This window comes from Stylophora pistillata, chromosome 3 (genome assembly GCF_964205215.1).
Source record: "Stylophora pistillata chromosome 3, jaStyPist1.2, whole genome shotgun sequence".
Lineage (NCBI taxonomy): Eukaryota > Metazoa > Cnidaria > Anthozoa > Scleractinia > Pocilloporidae > Stylophora > Stylophora pistillata.
This window is the reverse complement of record NC_142521.1, coordinates 1,852,547-1,867,804: the sequence shown is the minus strand read 5'-3', so window position 1 is coordinate 1,867,804 and position 15,258 is coordinate 1,852,547. Positions and strand designations below refer to the sequence as shown.

The following is a 15,258-nucleotide window of genomic DNA, read 5'->3' as shown; positions in this document are numbered from 1 at the left end:
TTCAAGAAAATTATTTCCTTACATGAGAGGTCAATATGGTGAGCGAAGTAATGATGAGAGCAGAAATTACCCAAGAGACCATTACTTCCCAAATTCTACCCAGGTTTAGGTGGCATTTTTAGGGAAATCCCTGGGAACGATTTTTGTTTTCCTTGCTGAAGATCTAGTCAGTTTTAGTTAAAAAAAAAGACCAATGACCAATTTAATGGTATTGTATATATCTTTCGAACCTAAATTTTTGTTTCCATTCCCTTTTAGTGCTCTTTTGGGTTTTACTCTCCAACAACAACATGAATGATTTACATGCGTGTCTCTGAATGTCTTTTGCCCTCTACACATTCGAATAAGCCACACCGAAGGGTCTATCAAGTAATGTACTGACTTCCTTGCGCATTCAATTAAAAAGCCGATTTTCAATTTTTTACAATGGTATGGCTGGCATGTTTCAGCATACGGAGAACGCTTATGTTTCTCATAATCTATTTAATATTTTTTCCTCATGCGCACTGGGTAGAAACGCATCATTTGATCGAATATGCCCTAGCTAAAGCTGGAGAATGTCTGAGGATACATCCCTAGTGATAATCCCCAATTTTCAAACGCTGCGTCTACTACGATAAAAGTGTTCATTTGAAATTTAATTTAAGATGAAAGAGCGTTTAACTATTGTTATAGAAGAAGTTTGTTTGTTCATGAAGTCGCACCAGAGAACACAGAAAAGTAAACATCCAATACGCAGCACACAGTAGATTGTTCGGAAACACCCACGCGTTGCAAAAATATTTGAAGGATAATAAAAACAATAACCTCTGTTTGGTGCAAAATTATGCTCGGGTATTTGTCCTTGAACGTTATCTGTTTCTCATAGTTTAAAGTTCTGCTCCAGCTTCGCTCTCGAAAAACTCTTCGTATCTCGGCACAGGTAATGTCCGCGGACAAATATCCGTGCATATTTTAGCGCCAAATGGAGGCTATCGTTTCTATGTCAAGGAAAACAGTTCGTGCGCGCACATTTTTCTTGTGAATGTGAAACAGACTTGTAGCAAATTACAGTAATCGATAACTTAACTCCATTCTTTTCAAGCGCCCGAGGTACATTTTTAAGGTTTCAGAAGGGTGATATCGATCCTTGAAATACCGTGTACATCATGACTGAATCAAACATTGCAGTTTATTTCATAGTTAATTGGGTCGGTTAAATACAAGTTAATGCTGTTAAGAATATATCTCTATATTCAAGTTTGGGTTACTTTGCTTCCCATAACGAAAGAGGTCTTCTTTTTCTATCTTAGAGAATCTTTCTCTTCTTCTTGAATGACTGTAGCTTTGAAGATTATTGACCTGCGCGGAGGCGGGGCAGGTCGAAGTCGTCAGAAAGAATCTCTCGCTTGCAATGCTCTCTCGCTACTCTGCACATACTTTCCAATGCTCGCTTAGCCTGAGAAAAAATATTTAAAGCAGTGATTAATAGAAAATATTCTCGGGATTTAAGAGCAAGGTAGAGAGATAACACAGAAGTTTCAAGTTTGTTTCTGCCAAAATGGTGCAATGAATGCTGAGTTTTAATATCGCCACGATCAAATTGTCTCAAACAATATTCTAAATCGACAGGTGACATTGAAATTATACGTGGAATTGATCATCATAATAATTGACTTCTGAAAAGTTGTTTAACTTTTTTGCTCAATCAAAATCAAACATGGGATATGTTCTTGACTAAAAACCGATGAAATGGCTGCTTAGGTATATATAGTTTTCAGTGCTTTTTAATCATCGTTTAGTTACTGTAATAACAATGTAACAACAGTGAACAACAAGTACGTTTAAAAATAGGAATCGTCAGCTATAGTTGTGTAAATTAAAATCATTAAAAGGAAGTTCCATTGATATAACCTCCAAAGCCCTTTTTGATTTCCACGTTGAGCCACCAGCGGCAATTCCGTTCGCTGTTGATACCAGATTAGCTACAGCGACTAACGAAACGACAAGAAGAGTCACCAAAACTCTCTGCATGGTTTTCTGTTTTGAGGAACAGTTTGCGATCGGGGTTACTTTTGAAGATCATTTTCAAGTCGGTCATTATTCATATTTATGGCGTTTGAGAATCAATTATATGGGTAACTTCACCTCTTAGAAGGAATTGGTTAAGCCCCATAAACAATATTCGCTCGGAAATAAACAGCAAGTCTGGATAACTTCTCTCAACCAGTAGGAAATTAGTCGGAATAGTAATTTTTTATGTTCAAGTAAAGGCTTGATCTTTTGAGCCTTATTTCACACTTATTTCTTTGCATAAATGCTGACAGAAATGCAACGTTACAAGCAGTAGAATCCTTTATGTAAAATTGACTCTATTCAGGTGGAAAATTTCCTTATTTTTCTACGTTCGAATGCTGCCGAGTGTGAGATAAAAGCTGATATAGTCGAAGAATAAGTGATATAGGGACTTTCGTGCCCTGACATCTAATAAACCGCTTTTGATTGTCAAATGAATTTTTGAAAGTTCATTTCAGCAGAAAATTTCAAACTTAATCCATTTGACACATGAATAAGACAGTATTTGTTCTTTTCTAAGGTCGTTTTGTTCTTTAAGCTTCTGGTAACATAGGCGCGGAAATAAAAGGATTTACCCGTCTTCCGAGTGTTTAATGCAAACGTGGGTATAGGATGTTGTTGATTTAAACAATCGGTAGAATCTAAAGTAATAATTTTCAATTTCCTAAATTCTCATTTGATATGAACCGACAAAGTGTAAAATGAATCGACATGTCTTGCTAGGCGTACGTACTGCAGTAACCGATGAGTGACTTTTTACTGAATAGATGTATATTAGTCTGAAATTATATGATGAGCATGAAATACTAGGCTTCTTTTTTATATTTACAAGAGTGTTATTACAAATATCCTAAATTGAACCAACTTGGAGCGGCAATTTATATATTTTCTTGATCTAACCCAGCGAAAGATTTTGTGAATACGTCACCCAAAAGTGCAGAGCCATGGTGTATTTGTTTAGACATCCTAACTATGTTTTTTCTGTTCATATCAAAGTAATGAGAATATCTTTATCACAGCTACAAAGCAGATGATTAATCATTTTGTGTTCTCGCTCTCCTTGAATTAATGAGGAATTATTTCATCTTTGAGACGTTATGATTAAGGGAGACCTACAGGATAGTATGGACTTAAGTTAAGAATTTTGTTGGCCTATGATTTCAAACGTAAAGGACTAAACATCTTGTTAAGAGAGGTCAGCATTCAGGTAAAAGGTAATAGTCCGCATTGTAAAGCGCTTTTGAGCAACAGAAAATAGCGCTATATAAATCAACTATAATTTTTATTATTATTATTATTATTACTATTATTATCTGATGATGATACAATGATAGAACACTTGTACTGCGCTTGACCATGTGCAGACATTCTTGAGCGCGCTGTGATATTTTGTGCTAAAGTATCAATTTGATAAGGTATTAAAAACACAGAAAGGCCAATAAACAAAATAAAAACAAAGAAATTTTAAAATCACCAGATGGGACAAGGTTTGCTATGGATGGAAAAGGTAAAAGTAGATTTCAATTCTAGCACTTGTTAAGTTTAGAGCAGTGGTCAGGGGTATGCTCACTCCTGTTGTATCATGGGATATTACTCCATTGTAAGATTGATCCAAAGCATCACGTGGCACCTATACATATTTCAAGGGAGGGAAGATGAACTGTTCAACACAACACAATGACCTCCACTGGGGCGTCGACCACCGTGGATCTATCGATCGATAAGCCGAATCTGCGTTTCCCAATAAGGTCGAAAGCCTCTAGCTACATATAAACATGCATATTTTATTCTCACTTCATCTATCATGATGGGGATTTTCAGAAGTAATCGAAACATAATTAAATGAGCACAATAACATAAAATAACTTTATGCAGCATTTAAAAAATATCCTAAAAGCCTTTTTTTAAAACACGTTGAGAAACTTGGGTCGAAGGTCTTAATAGAATTCCTAATCATTCCAAAGACCAGCAGTTCTTTTACGGTCAATGCTCTTTTATAGATAGGTATTTTAAGTAACTATTCCCTTCAATTAAACGACCAGGTTGTAGATGACCGTTTTTTTTTCTCTGTCTAAGGCAAGTAAGACTAATTTTTTTTCTCAAACCATGAGCTTTTCCGTGCACAGATATTTATCAAAGAGTTTTGTCTTGAGACTTTGGCATGTTGCCGCCCACAAGGCTGCAAAGGAGTTGTGTTCAAAAGATGCGAAAATCACTGATGTTCTTGTTAGAAATCGAATGTACAAAACTAAACGATTATTCGTTGGGATAACAGCGATAATTTCAGTTGCAAAATCATGAATAGGCACGTTACCCATCAAACTTTCTTATTTTTTTAGAAAGAGTTTTCGCTCAAAAATCTTTGTATACGTACCCTCGCAGTTTTCGAATCACTTTGATCGACCGTCGCTCTTAAGCGTTTACTTTATTCTGCATCAAGGTTAGTCGTTTGAGAGAGTACATTTAAATACTGTTATTGAGTAATAAAGACGATTTTTCAACACACACCTCAGGTTTTGATCTTCTGCTCCAGTTATTTCCACCGGCCGCTATTCCCTGGCAGGGCCGAAGGACCACAAGTGTCGTTAAAAAAAGTGTTATCAGAACAATACAAAAATTAGTTCCCCTCTTCATTCTTCTAGTTAAGACGCGTTGCTATTAAAGCGAGATGTTTGTCTTTGCATCCAACAGAGCTCCTGATTCATTAAAAAATAACCCTCACTAGCAGGTAGTTAAATAGTTCTCGTCGTCTGCTTGAGTAAATAAGGGAGGTTTTACAAATAAAAGAACTATGATACACTGACAGTAAATGTGTTCCGGCCACACGACGCCTTGCGAATATTTGCGTAGGCCTTCTTATCTGCTGGTATTTAATACTCCTCGGATGTAAAATGGAGCCAATTTCCTCAATCGGGTCTATGAACCGGTGAAATAGACAGAACGTCCAATCTATCTTTGACATGTGAGCAGAACTCTTCTTCCGAAAGGCTTTTTACCTTTTAATCGATAATGTTCCTGATGTCATAAGGAATAAGCATCTTAAAATGTATTAGGGATAGGAAGTAAACTGATCGTACATCACTTAAATCTGTGTTTATAGGTTTCCAAATAATAAAAGTGCGTTTCCTTTCAGTCATTTCAGAACTGAATGCAATTTTCTACAAAATGTTGAAGTAAAGAACTATATCTACAAGCTCTGTGTTCTTGTATGAGGTCACTTCTTTTCTTACGATAAAAGTTTAAATCTTCAGGTGGATACAATGATACCTTTTTGAGATCGAAATAAACCTTTTAGTGACATGAAAGTCAATCAAAATTCATTGCAGTTGCTCCATAAGCTTGCGTTCAAAGCGTTCCAGACTTCAAAGCCGATTCTATGAAAAACTTTGATACTCCGTGCCCTCTACAAATTTCTAAAACCTCTCCAGTGAACACAAGGAAGCCTGATTTTAAAGTAAAAGTTATTTATAAAACGGTACACGGTTCTTCATATTGATGTACTGGTTTAGTTCCGAAATTACTCGGATTGTTAGTAGAGCATTCGGAAAACTTGTAAATAGCTCGCCATCGGTTAATGACTGATACGAACTCATTTCTCGTAATGGATGATCTTCCGAAGTAGTGCGTGGGTCTCCTCACATTCAATCGATATAGATAATCTCCGATCCTACATATGCTGGCTATTTTCTTTTTAAAAGTAAAGAGCTGATAAATGGATAAGGAAATTACCCATGTCTTCTTCCACCATCTATTTAGTCTGAATTAATTTTTTTAATAAATGTACATAAATAACCCCTTCCGCTTGCTCAAATAGTGAAATAGATAAGGCGACTTGGCTTAGAAAACGACAAAGATATTTCGTTGTTCCATTCTGATAAAGATTTCCGCACTTTCAATCGCAGCAAATCTATTTTTGGTGCAATCAAACTAATTGGCCAAATTTGAGCATAAACTAGGCAAGGATTAAGAAAAACCCTGTCATTTCTGCTGCCGGCCATTATTGTGTTTAGATAACGTTGCCCACACACACATAAGTTTGCCAGTTCTTTATCGCCAAAATAAGCTATTTTGCTCTTTTTTTTTTGTATTGTTTCTGTACTGCTTTTTTTGTTCAGAGTGTGCTTAACTAGAATCTTGATATCAACATGCCTGAGGACTTGCAAGAGCTAGAATATACGGGAGATGTCGCAAGAAATCTGGAGATCGAAAGTAATTCGAAACCTGCAGCACAGAAAAGTTTTTTCTACAAATCATCGGAAAAGTTATACAAGATCATCAGCAGAAAAGGTGAAAAATGATTATCAAAATGAGTTCCCATCAATTGAAAAAATTGCACCAAAATGTTATAGTTCTCACAAAAAATCTAAAACGTAGGAAGCCTACAAACTAAGTGATTTTCCTGCGGTTCGACATAAATGACATATCAAACTCAATCCAATCTAAGCTCCGGCTATTTGCATACGATTGTGTTCTTTACAGAGAGGTAGCCTTACACCAGGACTGTCTTACTCTACAACAAGACCTTGATCTTCTGTATCAATGCTCGAGGACCTGGCAGCTCTGTTTCAATGTGTCCAAATGTTACCACCTCGGAATTACTCGAAAGAAAATACCTGTTAACTTCACTTACTCTATGAACAATAAAATCATATCACAAGTCCCCTCCACAACTTACCCAGGAGTAACAATCACTGATAACTTGTCTTGGAATCAACACTGCGATAATATCTGCAACAAGGCAAACTCCACCCTTGGCCTTCTTAAACGAATCCCTTCCGGTTGTTCTTCCCAGGTAAAGAATACTGCATGTTGCTCGCTTGTTCGTCCTAAATTAGAATATGCGAGTAGTGCGTGGAATCCATATAAACAATGCAATGTCAATAAGATAGAGATGGTCCAACGACGTGCCGCAAGGTTTGTCAATAATGATTACTCTCGTCACAGTAGTGTGTCTCAGATGATTAAATCACTAGGATGGGATTCTTTGGAACGTCGAAGACTGATAAATCAAACCTGCATGTTCTACAAAATCTATAGGGGCCTTGTTGGGATCTCGCTACCATCCGAGATAATGCAAGTTACCAGACCATCAAGGTACCCAAATTGTGTACCATTCCAACAGCTTTGCACCCTGAATGACACATACAAATATTCCTTCTACCCCAGAACTATCAGAACTTGGAACAATATGAACTTACCTCAAATCCCTAACTCTCTAGATAATTTCAAGGCCAATGTGTCCTTATATATTTAAAGACAGTAGAGCTTTTATTTATACGGTGTATATTAATTTTAATTATTTATTCTAGAAATATTATTGTTTTATGATCAATGTTATTATTTATGTTATTTTCATCACTATTTTAATACTTTTAAATATAGTTATAAGTTATATACTGTAAAAACTCCTAGTATAGTTTTAACTGTTTTAAGAGGTAAACCTATTAAAGCATTCATACAGGCTAATCAAGCTTGAAGAATTGTTGCACTAAAGCATTAATATTAATAATTAATTCATATTATCGATTGATGAAGGGAATAGTTGTCGCCTTCCGCAGTATATCTCGATATAAAAAAATTGTCATTTTAAAATTGCTTTTCAGTTATTCGTACTTGGCGCCATGGAGAAACGCTTTCTAGAAGAGAAATGACTCAAACAAAGTGTGATTATATCTGTGTTTGGTCATTTATTCCAAAACAAGGAAGTTTACTGCAAATTAATTGATGGTGAAAAGTATCAAACAATGAAAGTATATTTTCAATGTTTCCCTTCTATATCCTTTTCTTGTTTTAGCTTTCCTTGCTATTTTGAAGTGCCCCTGGAAGAAATTAAAAGTCGTTTCCGTCCATTTCAGACTATCGCAGCTTTGGCCTATCGGGAAAGGGAAGTGATGTGATCACAAATATATCATCTTAAGGTTCAGTGATGGGCGCTGTCCAGTTGCTGTGGAAAATGTAGAATCGTTAATTTTTTGCGCTTTTCTTTACCGATTCTCTATTCATTAGTTCAATCACAGAGTGACCTAGAACGAATCAAATGCAATCCGACAGTACTTAAGATACTGAATTGGAAATTTCTTCATTCGAGAAGATCATCTTAATTTCAGTGGACCATTTTGGAGTTTTAGGTTTAGGAAAGGTTGAGTTTTGTTCCTTTTTTTTCTAGTTAAAGGAGAGTGGAGGCTCAACAGTATTAGCAGCACCACATCGCATGCAGCTGTTTATTAGCTGACAAAGGTAGAGAAAAATTCTATAAGATCTTGACATCTTGTCCTTCACTAGCATTTTGGAAAAGGATATTGAAATTTGAATGAGGCCGCAAGCTGCTAACAAAATTTCAAGCTTCTACAGTAGCCTCTTCTAAATTCAAAATTTATAAGAAAATTTATGATCACTCATCGGAAAATCGAGAATAGGGGGAGGGTCTTGGGTTAAACGTTTCTACATGAGAAGGACTCTGAAGAAAGTTTGATTTTTTAGTGCGTGGTCGTACCCTCTATCAGTTCTAGTAGATCAGCATCTAGAATGCGAGGCTACATTATTTGCTTTTTCCGGCGCTGTTGCTTTGCGCTTCTTCTCCAGCCCATACTACGGTTGGACCTAGTCTGGTTATGTTCGGTCAGTTTAGTAAAGTGTCTGGGTATTTGGTGAATATGACAAAGCTTGTTAAGATCACATCCAATATCTGTAGTTTTACTTGGTCATCCAAATATCGTACCAAGCTCGCACTGACACAAAGAGACCGGAAAATGCAGAAATAGGTTTGCCAAAGGGCTTAAAACAGTAGGCACCTATTTCAGGTTTCCAAAAGGACACCTTATTTTTGAAGTCAGACAGCTAATCAAAACCAACACTCTAAGATAACATGAAATATTATTGCTAAATGCTTAAAGTTACATTACATAACATATACGACTCAACAACAAAGGTTTATCAATTCCGTGCGTTTCAGTTCACTAGACAATGATGTGGATAGCCAGCCGGATACTAAACATCTGTTTTTCTTCAAGGGCTCGTCTGCTTTCTTCGGTTTTTTATGATCTCAGGTAAGCAACGCTTTTGCAACTCTTGACAAATACTTCGAGTGTCATGCATCGCCTGAAAATAATAATAGACAATACGCCACTTAACTTAATAAGCGCTGTACACTTCTTTTATCAAGGTTGTCTTTTCCGAAGGATACAATACCCACATTTGATATTTTGCGACAGAGAATATGTCGCTCACGTTTAGGAAAAGTGCTATGAAAAACTGATATTTTTACACTAAGTTTACCATTGAAAAATTCTGTTTTAAAAAGAACAAACAGTTTTACCAAAAGACAAATGCTTTTAGACATCTGGAAGTTATATGGTATTAGGTTTGACAAAAAAAATCAGGCTAATTACGCTTTATCCCTCAGAATTTTAAGCGTGAAAAAAAAAATTCAGCAGAGAATGTAATCTATTGTGAACACATTCCCTCCATTCCTCAGTGAAGATTCAAAGCCGAAAACCCAAGGTTTTGTCTAAAGTTTAGAAGACAGGCTTTCAGTTCAGCGTCATATTACAGTTCTTAGATGCTTAGCTTCACTCGGTGAGCAATGACGTTTCCCATACTTGGCCTCTCAGATTCATTTTTAAGAACAATTTTTCACATTATGCTGTTTTTTGATGAGCAATGAAAAATAGCTTGAGCTGTGCCTTTGGTAGTTGTCCAATTGAAGGGATGATCCTTTTTGTGCGACGGTAAGGTTTATGATTTTTTTATCCATTGTTTCGAAGGCCACGTTGCATTTTCTTATCTTGAAAAACATCTGAAAACATTTTCTTTACATTTTTTATGGAATAAAAATGATTTATCTGACTTAATATTGATTGTAGATAGCTGCAGCAAGACCTTTGTTTACCTCAATACCAATTTTTTCTTACACAAGAATACTGCTAAAAGATGACACTGAAAGAGTTCATTCAAACCTCGAAGACTCTTTTCCATGCTTGCCTGCTGTATGAAAATCCCTGAGCTGCTGGCATGTTAGTTACGAAGCAATTTAGGGCTACAAGAAACAAAATTGCCAGATATTTCTTCATGACGAATTTCGTGTATTGCTCCCAATATTCTGTTTGACGATCGTTGAAAAAAATCTTTTTTATGAGAAGCGTGCTAGTTTTGTGGATGGATTCAAGCTGCTTATTTATGAGTGAAAATGGAACAATTGGAAAGAAAGGGTATTGTTATAATAGAAATAAACTTCTCTTCGGGTTGAGTAGCTTGTAAGTAACTCTTGACAAATTTATGCCATTAAAGGATTTCCGAGAGCCTTTGAGTGAAGAAAACAATACTTTTCGACATAAGAAAGCTAGTTTAAAAGACAGGAAGTTCATAGACACTGCATAAAAGGAAAAGATTGCATCCGGGTGGCATTGTCATCACAGCGCATAATCATTAACTTTACGTCCCAATGTAGCCTTGACACCAAAACTTAAAAAGGATTATCAATATTCATATTGAGTGTTAAAAAAATGACGGAGAGATATTTCTTAAATTGAATTCAAGTCCTTCATAAGGTTTGCATTTACTTTCCAACTGAAAATGGCGAAGGAAAAATATTGTCTGCATGGAGCCTCATGTAATAATTGCATCAATCATAATGAATAGTATTGATAATAATGATCATAATAGTTATAATAAAAATGATCATAATATGGTTAGACTGTTTAATGAAGGTAAAAATTGAATTAAGATGAAAAAATACAATGATAGTTAAAAAAACTAGATAATTACAATGTGAATACAGTGAAATATAAACTACACTTTAAGAACGTGATTTTTTTTACATTACGTTTTTTTATAATAAAGCTTATCAGCTTGATCACAGAATCTCCAAAATGAAGAAGAACCCTTTTTTTACGCTTTCCTGGAAATATATAACGTTAAAATCAAAGATGGACAGTCGAGACTTTTTCACAAGCGTACGTACGCAAGGGAAAAACCTTTTTACTATGCGAAGAAAATGTTTCAGAGCAGATTTGTCAATATCCCTCCCCTTCTTAATTTTCGGACATTCTCACGGTTGCGTTCCGCCCACTTCAAATATTTCACAGTGATCTCGCTTCAGTAGGCTCTTTCTTTTTGCATGGCCAGCTACTTCTGGACGAGACGCAATCTTCTCGGTCTAATGCCCTATAACCACTGTTATCTAAAAAAAAAAATAGCCTTTTTATAGGATTACACAATTACTGGTGAACCAGTAGTTTCCATTGTGGTCCTTGCAAACAAATAAAACAAATGGTCTAAATTGAACATAACATCATTAAGAACCCCAACCTGCCGGAGGCAAACCAGTTGGCTCTTTACAAGCGTGGCCAAGGATCTGAACACGGAGCTACTGTGAAACGAATCTAGTGGTCAGGGTGGGACTCGAACCCGGGAGCGGCGGATTACGAGTCCGACACTCTAACCACTCGGCCACACTGCCTCTCACACTCTGAAATTATTCGTTTACCAATTGTTAAATTCATCCGGTTTCGAGCACCTACAAGTACCGATAAGACAATCTTTTTCCCATCGTTTCTACTTCCTTAGCATTTAATTATTATTAACTCAGCGAATAATTTGGAAATGGATTTTGATATCACAGTCTTAATACTTTTCTGAAGATATACAGAATGGCTTGTTAGAACAAAATTGGATCAAGACTAAACCTATAAACGATTTCTCAATGGCACGAAATTGCAGGTTGAGGTAGTGCCTGAGTTTGATCTTGAACAAAACGGGTGGTCATATTACTGCATTATGTTTTTGGTTTGAATGACCGATTCTATCTGTTGGTGGAACAGGGTGACAACATATATCAACCTTGAGGTCTGTATCGAGATGACAAAGAAACTAGAGATATGCTTTTCCAAGTGTACAATACAAATGTAGTGAAAGAGGGCTCGCACAATTTGGTCAATTAAGTGCCTACGATATCACTTATGACTTTAAATTCTTTTGTAGTGGAAGACAACCCTAGTCACACCCTCCCTCCCTCTTTTCAGTGTTGGTAAAGGGAAAAATGTCTGAAAACGAACTATCTTGGAAAGGAGGGTGTTTCAACAAAAACATGTTTAGGAATTTATAGAGTTGGTTTTGGCTCGATTATTGTAAAATTGCTTAGAAGATTCTGATAAAAGACTCTCTGAAAACTCAACCACCTTTTATGTTCGTTTCGGCTCTTTTAGTTCATGAAGGAAATTAATTTGTCTAGCGTCGAGATGGAGGAGTTAGGCTTGGGCACGACTTACGCCTAAGGCTCTTTTGAGATTTAATCACTCATTCGTCTTGCGCTGTTTGTTCAAGAACCGAGGTTGGCATGGTACGTGCTTTACGGATATTTGTGAAGAGAACACATCTTCTCCTTCTTATGCTCAAGTATATTATTAGTGAGGCGAGCTTTCGCTAATGGCCACCGCTCTGTCTTTCCTGTGCACAAAGCTGTTTATCAATGACTGACTTTTTGTGAGGCTAAATGCGCGACAACTCGCTTAAGGCAGCATTCGCGTCCACTCTCGACGGATTTATTTCGCTTTGAAGAAAATAAAGTGTATGAAATATAGTGTATGCCATGCGAAAAAAGACTTTATTAAATTCAGATACTCACTGAAATTTACTCATTTTTCCGTAGTATACTTCTAAATTAACATTTGTTTATTTTCTGTTAAGATGATTTTATTGTTGTAGGAATTTACTGGCTGTGATAAACACCTTTTCGCTTATTAAATATTCCCACCCTGTTAATAAGATATTTGTTGTATAGCACACCTTTCTTCTGAGAACGGCCACTGATTCACACTGCGGCCATTTCTGTTCCGGGCCAAGACGATCATTATGGGGAGACTCAACAGCAGTTCTGCTACAAATTATTGTTATGCAAGGGATTATGACAGCTCCTAGCCTTGATGTAAGGTCTTGAAAAAAGGTTTTAGCTTTTTCTGTTAAGTACAACTTGCGACCACCCTCTTTAAAAAGTGTATTCTGAGATCTTCTCAGGAGATCTCGCCAGATCCGCCGTCCTGAACACCAGGTTGAAAACACTACTCGCAAGGAGGCCTTTGGGGACCGATCGCCGAATTCAGTGTTCATTTTACATATTTTTTTGGCCTAGACTACGATTCTAAGTAACATTTACAACCCTGGCAGTTTCTTTTCACATGGTTCGGACTGGAGTTGTGAGTTAAAATTTTCCACAAATTTTCATTTTCTTGTCCTCATGAATCCATCCAACAATTCAACCACAGTTAGTAGTCCCCCTCTACTAACTATGATTCAACAAAATATTTCAGTTAAAGATTTTTCTGTTCAAATCATTTTTCCCTCAATTTTTTGTCTCAACATGATCTGTAAAGCAGGTAAATCTCTCATGCCTTCAATCTAAGCTTCACATTAAAGTAGAAAAAAAAAACATCGTCTTTAGTAAGCTTACGAAGGAGTCCAAATGTCGATCAAATCCAGTTTAATTGAAACAGCACAGCCCCAGTGTTAGGAAACCTGATGGTGTATGGATTTGAATCTAGAGATTGAACAGAGGTTCAAGGATAAATCAAGATCTAAAGTTTTTATTTTGGTGGTTGTCTTTTTTTTATATTGCCCCATTTAGGGACGGGTACTAATAAAGGATTATCGCTGTCAAATTTTCTGTTCTATAACGATCAGATTTCGCAGGAAATCTTTATTGAGAATAAATGCCGCTCGACTCAGATAAATGACGGGAGTGTTTCGGAAAGTTGTGAAAATTTATCATTTTTAGGATTTCAAGGTTTAACTGGGAGGTTTGAAAAACTCTCATTGTCTGTAGTTCATGGACATCATTTTAAAACCTCTGAGTAAATGTTCAAAAGAAAAACAGCTCCTTGGTGACTCACGAACTGCATCAATTCCGTTGATGCCGGAATGATAAAGCCGGAATTGACGAAATCCCATTCCCTTACTTAGAAGAGGCTCGGTGAACAAAATGAGTTGTAACTTCATATTCCACAGCTTGACTGAAAGAGCGGAAATCAGTGAAAATAGCGATAACGTGTGCTTACTCGTTCCAAGTCACAGTTTTCTTTCCTTTTTTAGATTTGGCTGGCAATTGAAAATCATGATCAGATATTAAAGGCCCGTTAAAGTGGCAGCTGCAAGACATTTAAATCATGCATGCATTCACAGAGAGTTTTATTTGCACCTATTGTGTTTAAATAACTTTGATATCACTTTGTTGCGAGTAATAAAACTAGTAAACAAGTTTTTGATTAGTTGACCATCCGGCACGGTAAACATCTAAAACTTGAAATGATTTACAAGTCTTTTATACGGTTTATTGTCACCTATCCTCATTAAAACTTAACAACTCGATCTTTACCGGGGTCAGAAATAAACGTAATAAAAACCTACATTTACCATTGTTTCCGATCCTTCTTGCTGAATCCTATTTGGAAAGTGTCTTTTAGTGAAACTACTTGCTCCAACACTTTTTGAATTCTTCGGAATTTCGGCCTAATTTACCCTTCTCTGGCACATTGCAATGAAAAGATTCTATTTCTTTCGGGCTCAAATTTAAGGATAAAATCTAGCAATAACTTTATCCATATAGCGAGGCTATTTTTCTCACCTCCCACGTATTCATCGAATAAATTTGGTTTCTAGTCACAAAGGTGGTCAAAGCGTACTTTTTGAAGTTAGATAATGTGTGAACTATAAGGGGAACATTATTGATCGTTTTACTTCTATAATTTCCGCTAATTGTTAGAGGTCCATTGCTTTTTAACTCTCATCCTAAAACCGGTCAATTTCAGTCTTATGTAAAAGTTTTGTTTGTTTGTCGAGCAAAAAGTGCGCGATTTACTTCTGAAATATATGTATAACCCTCGTGTTTTAGAATTTGCGACGAAAGTATTTAGCTTTCAAGCTGTAGGTTTGATTGCAGGGAACGGTAAAATATGTGTGTTCCATTCGAGTCATTCTGAAAGAATCAAAAGAAATTTCCAGCAGGTGATTAAAACTGATGGTTTCACTAAAATTGAACAGAGAGACTCGAGAAACGATACATTCTGGACTGCAGTTAGGTGGCGTTCTACGCGAGACCAGTGCATTAGTGAAAAGGATATTGTTCGCCACTCAGAATGGTAAATAGGAGAGTCAGGGAGATTTGCGAGAAAAATTTTACGAAGACACTTATCAGGTAACTTACACTAGAAGATG

At 36.4% G+C, this 15,258-nt stretch overlaps 3 long non-coding RNA genes across 5 annotated transcripts; 1 reads left to right on the top strand and 2 right to left on the bottom strand.

The window, feature by feature from the left end:
* Positions 1-1,153: 1,153 nt before the first annotated feature.
* Positions 1,154-7,403, bottom strand: LOC111341547 (uncharacterized). Of its 3 annotated transcripts, none has more exons than XR_015999146.1 (2): positions 6,731-7,403; positions 1,154-1,438 (listed from the first exon to the last, which is right to left on the bottom strand). It is a non-coding gene; the product is annotated as an uncharacterized LOC111341547 (long non-coding RNA). The 3 variants fall into 3 exon arrangements; XR_002695865.2 differs by lacking the exon at positions 6,731-7,403 and adding an exon at positions 4,564-4,884; XR_015999145.1 differs by lacking the exon at positions 6,731-7,403 and adding an exon at positions 1,894-3,041.
* LOC148734025 (uncharacterized) lies at positions 6,053-7,904 on the top strand. Its single transcript, XR_015999148.1, has 2 exons — positions 6,053-6,342; positions 6,535-7,904. It is a non-coding gene; the product is annotated as an uncharacterized LOC148734025 (long non-coding RNA).
* A 1,007-nt stretch (positions 7,905-8,911) lies between these two features.
* On the bottom strand, positions 8,912-10,428 carry LOC148734024 (uncharacterized). The gene is made up of 2 exons (XR_015999147.1): positions 10,011-10,428; positions 8,912-9,153 (listed from the first exon to the last, which is right to left on the bottom strand). It is a non-coding gene; the product is annotated as an uncharacterized LOC148734024 (long non-coding RNA).
* Between the last annotated feature and the right edge of the window lie 4,830 nt (positions 10,429-15,258).